The 7,786-nt window shown below is 37.0% G+C and overlaps 1 protein-coding gene across 1 annotated transcript in view; it reads left to right on the top strand.

The window, feature by feature from the left end:
- Positions 1 to 2,840: 2,840 nt before the first annotated feature.
- Positions 2,841 to 7,786, top strand: part of osr1 (odd-skipped related transcription factor 1) — a 13,819-nt gene continuing 8,873 nt past the window's right edge. The window contains exon 1 of the mRNA XM_084309913.1: positions 2,841 to 3,419. The gene's annotated coding sequence lies outside the window, so the exon portion shown is untranslated. The remainder of the gene's footprint in view (positions 3,420 to 7,786) is intronic.

The following is a 7,786-nucleotide window of genomic DNA, read 5'->3' as shown; positions in this document are numbered from 1 at the left end:
AAGCTGAGCCTTGTAGTATTAGTAGTATTAGTAGTAGTAGTATTTGTAGTGTTATTGTTATTATTATTATTATTATTATTATTATTATTATTATTATTATTATTATTATTATTATTATTATTATTATTATTATTATTATTATTATTATTATTATTATTAGTAGTAGTAGTAGTAGTAGTAGTAGTAGTAGTAGTAGTAGTAGTAGTAGTAGTAGTAGTAGTAGTAGTAGTAGTAGTAGTAGTAGTAGTAGTGTAGTAGTAGTAGTGTTATTATTGTTATTATTATTATTATTATTATTATTATTGTTATTATTATTATTATTATTAGTAGTAGTAGTAGTAGAGTAGTAGTAGTAGTAGTGTTATTATTATTATTATTATTATTATTATTATTATTATTATTATTATTATTATTATTATTATTATTATTATTATTATTATTATTATTATTATTATTATTATTATTATTATTATTATTATTATTATTAGTAGTAGTAGTAGTAGTAGTAGTGGTAGTAGTAGTAGTAGTAGTAGTAGTAGTAGTAGTAGTAGTAGTAGTAGTAGTAGTAGTAGTAGTAGTAGTAGTAGTAGTGTTATTATTATTATTAGTAGTAGTAGTAGTAGTAGTGTTATTATTATTATTATTATTATTATTATTATTATTATTATTATTATTATTATTATTATTATTATTATTATTATTATTATTATTATTATTATTATTATTATTATTAGTAGTAGTAGTAGTAGTAGTGGTAGTAGTAGTAGTAGTAGTAGTAGTAGTAGTAGTAGTAGTAGTAGTAGTAGTAGTAGTAGTAGTAGTAGTAGTAGTAGTAGTAGTAGTAGTAGTGTTATTATTATTATTAGTAGTAGTAGTAGTAGTATATTAGTAGTAGTAGTAGTAGTAGTAGTAGTAGTAGTAGTAGTAGTAGTAGTAGTAGTAGTAGTAGTAGTAGTAGTAGTAGTAGTAGTAGTAGTAGTAGTAGTAGTAGTAGTAGTGTTATTATTATTATTATTATTATAGTAGTAATATAAGGAGGCTACCATTTGTTTACTTTGGATCACTAAAGTGGGCCTTTAAAACTGGACTAGACCACAACTTGCCCTGAAACCCAAGCAGATGAATCAAAAGGTCAAGTTGATGTTTAACGGGGAGGCTTTTCTCCAGCAGATGGCAGATTTCATACACTGTAAACATCCTGACTGCAGTCAAGAGGTTAGAGGGCTGGGAGGTTCTGCCTGTTTAAACCAATAACACTATGCTGCTGTTCAGAGATATAAACACCAATAATACAGAGAGATGAACAGCAATAATAATACAGAGAGATAAACACCAATAATACAGAGAGATGAACACCAATAATAATACAGAGAGATGAACACCAATAATAATACAGAGAGATAAACACCAATAATAATACAGAGAGATGAACAGCAATAATAATACAGAGAGATAAACACCAATAATACAGAGAGATGAACAGCAATAATACAGAGAGATAAACACCAATAATACAGAGAGATAAACACCAATAATAATACAGAGAGATAAACACCAATAATAATACAGAGAGATAAACACCAATAATACAGAGAGATAAACACCAATAATAATACAGAGAGATAAACACCAATCCTATGAGATAAACACCAATAATACAGAGAGATAAACACCAATAATAATACAGAGAGATAAACACCAATAATACAGAGAGATAAACACCAATAATACAGAGATAAACACCAATAATACAGAGAGATAAACACCAATACTACAGAGAGATAAACACCAATAATACAGAGAGATAAACACCAATAATACAGAGAGATAAACACCAATAATACTACAGAGAGATAAACACCAATAATACAAAGAGATAAACACCAATAATAATACAGAGAGATAAACACCAATAATAATACAGAGAGATAAACACCAATAATAATACAGAGAGATAAACACCAATAATAATACAGAGAGATAAACACCAATAATAATACAGAGAGATAAACACCAATAATACGATAAACAATAATAATACAGAGAGATGAACAGCAATAATAATACAGAGAGATAAACACCAATAATAATACAGAGAGATAAACACCAATAATAATACAGAGACACCAATAATACAGAGATATAAACACCAATAATACTACAGAGAGATAAACACCAATAATACTACAGAGAGATAAACACCAATAATACAGAGAGATAAACACCAATAATACAGAGAGATAAACACCAATAATACAGAGAGAGATAAACACCAATAATACAGAGAGATAAACATCAATAATAATACAGGGAGATAAACACCAATAAAGCTGCTGTTCAAGATATTTTTATATTTATTTTGTTTTTTAGTTTTTATTTGAACTATATATCTGATACAAAATGGGTGTTGGTTTTCGCCTGTAGGGGCTATATTTCTATACAAGGGACATGGGCCCAATATTACATTTTTAATGCATTGTATTCTGGCAGGCGGGAAATGAACTACACTTGTAAAACATACAGTATAGGTATCATTTAACAAGACAGCGAGTCAGAGTCACGAGAGGCTGTGAAAGAAAGACACCGCGCGTGCAAAATGCTCAGCAGAAAACGAGGGGAGGTTTAATTGGAGGCTAATTATTACTAGTGTCTTGATTCAGGGAACCTGCAGTTTGAACAGAACACAACAGTAGAACAGTATAAGCTCCCCCCTCGTGTTCTCTGGATGGGGGCTGTGGCTTAATGATGACGCGCTGTGGGAGGAAGACTCCGCTTTGCAATAAAGAGGCGGCCTCCTCGCAAACCGCAGAGCAGTCACAGAACGCACCTCGCCGCCCCGACAACAACCCACCCCGCGCCTCGTAACGCGCTTTTACGCACCGATTTTACGCACCGGGAGTGGACATGGTTCACAAGCTGTCTTATCAAGCCCTCCAGAGTCCAGACTGTCCCGAACCAGGCTTAAGGTCTCCAGACCGTCCCGAACCAGGCTTCTGAAGCCCTCCAGACCGTCTCTGAACCAGGCTTCTGAAGCCCTCCAGACCGTCTCTGAACCAGGCTTCTGAAGCCCTCCAGACCGTCTCCCGAACCAGGCTTCTGTAGCCCTCCAGACCGTCTCTGAACCAGGCTTCTGAAGCCCTCCAGACAGTCTCTGAACCAGGCTTCTGAAGCCCTCCAGACCGTCTCTGAACCAGGCTTCTGAAGCCCTCCAGACCGTCTCTGAACCAGGCTTCTGAAGCCCTCCAGACCGTCTCTGAACCAGGCTTCTGAAGCCCTCCAGACCGTCTCCCGAACCAGGCTTCTGTAGCCCTCCAGACCGTCCCGAACCTACAGGGTCTTCCTCATCAGTCAGATAACTGTTCACGCCAACACGGGACTCTGGAAGGACCGCGGCTGCTCAACACAACTCGGAACTGCAGGTAACATGTCGCTGTTATTTAATTAACTGTCATTTGTGAAACTAATAAAACAAAAACGCATGCATATACCGGAGAAACGCGCCAGATCGGGGACTATATGCACGTCACGTCAGCTTTTATTTCAGCATTAAAAAAAAAAAAAAAAAAAACTATATCATTTTGAATGAATCCGATTTTAATGTGTGCAGGGATTTCAGCCCCGACACGTCAGGTGTGAAGGATTATATAGATCCTACAGGTGCGTTCATTCTGTGTTTGGTGACATCAGGATTATAGATTATATTATAGATCCTACAGGTGGGTCATTCTGCCTGTTTGGTGACATCAGGGTTATATTATATAGATCCTACAGGTGCGTTCATTCTGCCTGTTTGGTGACATCAGGATTATAGATGATAGATTATAGATCCTACAGGTGGGTTCATTCTGCCTGTTTGGTGACATCAGGATTATAGATGATAGATTATAGATCCTACAGGTGGGTTCATTCTGCCTGTTTGGTGACATCAGGATTATAGATTATAGATCCTACAGGTGGGTCATTCTGCCTGCTTGGTGACATCAGGATTATAGATTATAGATCCTACAGGTGGGTTCATTCTGCCTGTTTGGTGACATCAGGATTATAGATGATAGATTATAGATCATACAGGTGGGTTCATTCTGCCTGTTTGGTGACATCAGGATTATAGATGATAGATCGGTGGGTCATTCTGCCTGTTTGGTGACATCAGGATTATAGATTATAGATCGGTGGGTCATTCTGCCTGTTTGGTGACATCGGGATTATAGATCCTACAGGTGGGTCATTCTGCCTGTTTGGTGACATCGGGATTATAGATTATAGATCCTACAGGTGGGTCATTCTGCCTGCTCGCGTGCAGGTTGATGATAGTGAATCACTTCTGATTCCCACAAATGAGACACGTTTTTTTTCTTTACATCAAATATTTTGTGACATGTTATATATAAGGACATCTTATCTATAGTTGTTTCTTTAGGGGGGAGGAGATAATGTGAGAGCGGGAAGAGAAGATAAAGGCCAGGCTCGCACAGGCCTCTGTGTGTGTTATTATTGTTATTATTATGAATAATGTTATTATAGTCTACATTTATGTTATTATTCATTATATTATTCATAATAATAATAATAATGATACATATTGTAGCCTGAGGATATAGTGTGTCTTTCTCTGTTTTTATTTACATCCAATAGAGCTATTTATATCTATTCGATGTAAAGTCAGGCCTATAAACAACCTGCAGGTGTGGAAATTCGGGCCTTTTACGCGTTTATTCATCTCGATATTCGTTTCCTCATGTAGAGACTGCAACACTCAAAATGCAGTTTATAATTGCAAACAATAGGAATACGGCTATTACAGCTATATATATTATCAAACATATACCTATTAATTAAATAGCCTTGTGTTTTAAATGAGGTAATACCATTGCAAGAAGAAATGGCCCTTTTTGATATAGGTGAAGGTGTGCTATAATAATAATAATAATAATAATAATAATAATAATAATAATAATAATAATAATAATAATAATAATAATAATCATAATCATAATAATAATAATAATAATAATAGTATGGTGAAAATAATATTCATTCGTTTTCGTCAGAACGGTCCAGTGAGACTATTGATATTGAGCAACCAAAAATGACGCCATCTGATCAAATTAGATGAACCCCATTTTGTTGGATTAGTATCAGATGGATCTCTGAGTCTGTTGTGAAATAGTAGAAGCCCCTTTGTTTTGATTTCAGAATCAGTCGTGTGTTGTTCTGTGTGGCAGACTGGCATGCTATCTCCCCCACCTATCTCTCCCGCACCTATCTCTCTCCCACCTATCTCTCCCCCACCTATCTCTCCCACACCTATCTCTCCCACCTATCTCTCTCCCATCTATCTCTCCCCCACCTATCTCTCTCATGCACCTATCTCCCCCACCTATCTCTTCCACCTATCTCTCCAGTCCCACCTATCTCTCCCCCACCTATCTCTCTCCCATCTATCTCTCATGCACCTATCTCTCCCCCACCTATCTCTCTCCCATCTATCTCTCCCAGCTATCTCCCCCGGTCCTATAGACTGTCACATCAGAGGCGCTCAGCTCAAGTGACCATTTCCTATAACGCAGGGAATCAAATACACGACCAGATAAAAGACAGTCAATCGCCGGGATAAACATTCCAAAGGTGCGGGATTAGCTGTATAACAAGAGAGCAGGTATCGGCCTAATGTTCACACTAGAGAGAGAGAGGGTGTGTGTATGTGCGTGTTTATCGCCATTAAGTCATGTTATACAGGCCGTGGATTTATGGGACTAGTAACTAATTATATCGGAATGCGTGGGGGTGCTTTGGGTTTAAAGCAAGTCAATAGGTTTTTAAGTTGAACCTTCATATCCATCGCAGACTCGGCGTTGATCTGTGCTGCAAGCGAGGCGATGGGGTTCAAACCCGTGGCCTTTTTTCACCACCTCAGTGGAGATGGAGTCACGGTCAATGTAACCCGTTAAACCCGGTTACCGTGACGCTGATCTCTGCTGACGCGCGGAGAGCGACGCAGGCAAAGCCGGTGTGAAGTCTCCTAACGAGCTGGACCCGGAACTTTAACCTGCTGACTGGACTTTACAGGGATTTCAGATGGTGGTGGTGGTGGTCGACCATAATAAGATATTTAAGATATTCATACATTCATAATAAATTCGGGCGTTAGTGGGCAGGTAATAGTAGAAAGACATAGGCAATCAAATTTGATCTGAAATATGAGATACCCAAACAGTGTAAACAATATAATTAACTCTGAATATAAATACGAGACGAATAAACAGTGGAAACAATATAATTAACTCTGAATATAAAATACGAGACCAATAAACAGTGAAAACAATATAATTGACTCTGAAGATAAAAAAAATAAACAGTGTAAATAATGTAATGAACTCTGAATATAAAATACCAGACCAATAAACAGTGTAAACAATATAATTAACTCTGAATATAAAATACGAGATCAATAAACAGTGTAAACTATACTCTGAATATAAAATACTAGACCAAATAACAATGTCACCCCGGTGCAGGTGCACAGGGTTTGCGCCATAAATAATGAATGAAAGAATAATATATTATTATTATAAAGGAGAGAAGACCTCTATTTCCACTACACAGAATATCCTGAAGACAGTTCCCCGCTGTGTGTCGACCTATAATTTGATCATGTCTATAACATTTAACATCGATAAGTCTCCTTGGATCTGCTGCAATCAACACGTCGCTCTGTCTGTGACGCGCACCGCCGCCGGTATGCAGTCTGCAGACATCAAAGCGAGCCGCTTATCTCCTCTAATGACCTCCTAAGTGAAAGTCAATTACTTCTGCGTCGTGATCAGAGAGGGACCCTCCACGGGGGGGGGGGGGCTGTTTGAGGTTTACCAGTTGTAATTACAACCGTTTCACTTTAAAAACGTATAGCGTGGCCTATACAATTTTCTTTGCCTATACCAAATTAAATTAATCCATTTAATTCATCAAGAATTAATTTAATTCATTCTTAAAAAAAGATGAATGAATGAATGAAAACTTTATTTAACATGTTGCAGAATGGGTACAATACAGTACGGCTCAATACATATACAATTGTTAAGGCTTGGCAGACCAGAGAAAGTCGTTTGTCTTGTTTACATCAGGGTCCCCCATTTTCAATTCATAGTGACATTTATGACATAAACATAAATGACATCATGACATTTATGGCATAGGGACATACATGACATATACAGGTATATAGTACTATTACATTTGTGACATATACGATATGCAAATATACAGTACTGTTACCCATAGATCCTGACAGAGTATATACATATGATGGGGAGGGGACTGTACATTAGGAGGGGGTGGGTGGGTGGGAGGGAGAGAAATATACATACGGTGGGGAGAGAATATATACATACGGTGGGGAGGAGACTGTACATTAGGAGGGGGTGGGTGGGTGGGAGAGAAATATACATACGGTGGGGAGAGAATATATACATACGGTGCAGATGTCTTTTACTATTATGCTTTGCTACTATGACTACTATCTACTATGTACTATGTTACTATGTCTATACTACTATACTATTAGCATCTCTATATGCAGTCAAGACTTTAGCACTCAAATTCAACACTGCTAGACGAACATGTTATAGCCACCAGAGTATACCCTTCCTGCTGAGCTGTTGTAGAGAACTTGTAAGTCGCTTTGGATAAAAAAACCAGCAGCTAAATGACTAAATGTAAACGTGAATGTAAATGTGATCATCACTTATAAGGATTTATTTTCTTTGATAATAATAGCAGGCATGCA

The sequence above is a fragment of the Notolepis coatsorum genome, assembly GCF_963971535.1.
Source record: "Notolepis coatsorum genome assembly, chromosome: 3".
Classification (NCBI taxonomy): domain Eukaryota; kingdom Metazoa; phylum Chordata; class Actinopteri; order Aulopiformes; family Paralepididae; genus Notolepis; species Notolepis coatsorum.
This window is presented reverse-complemented; position numbering and strand designations above follow the sequence as displayed.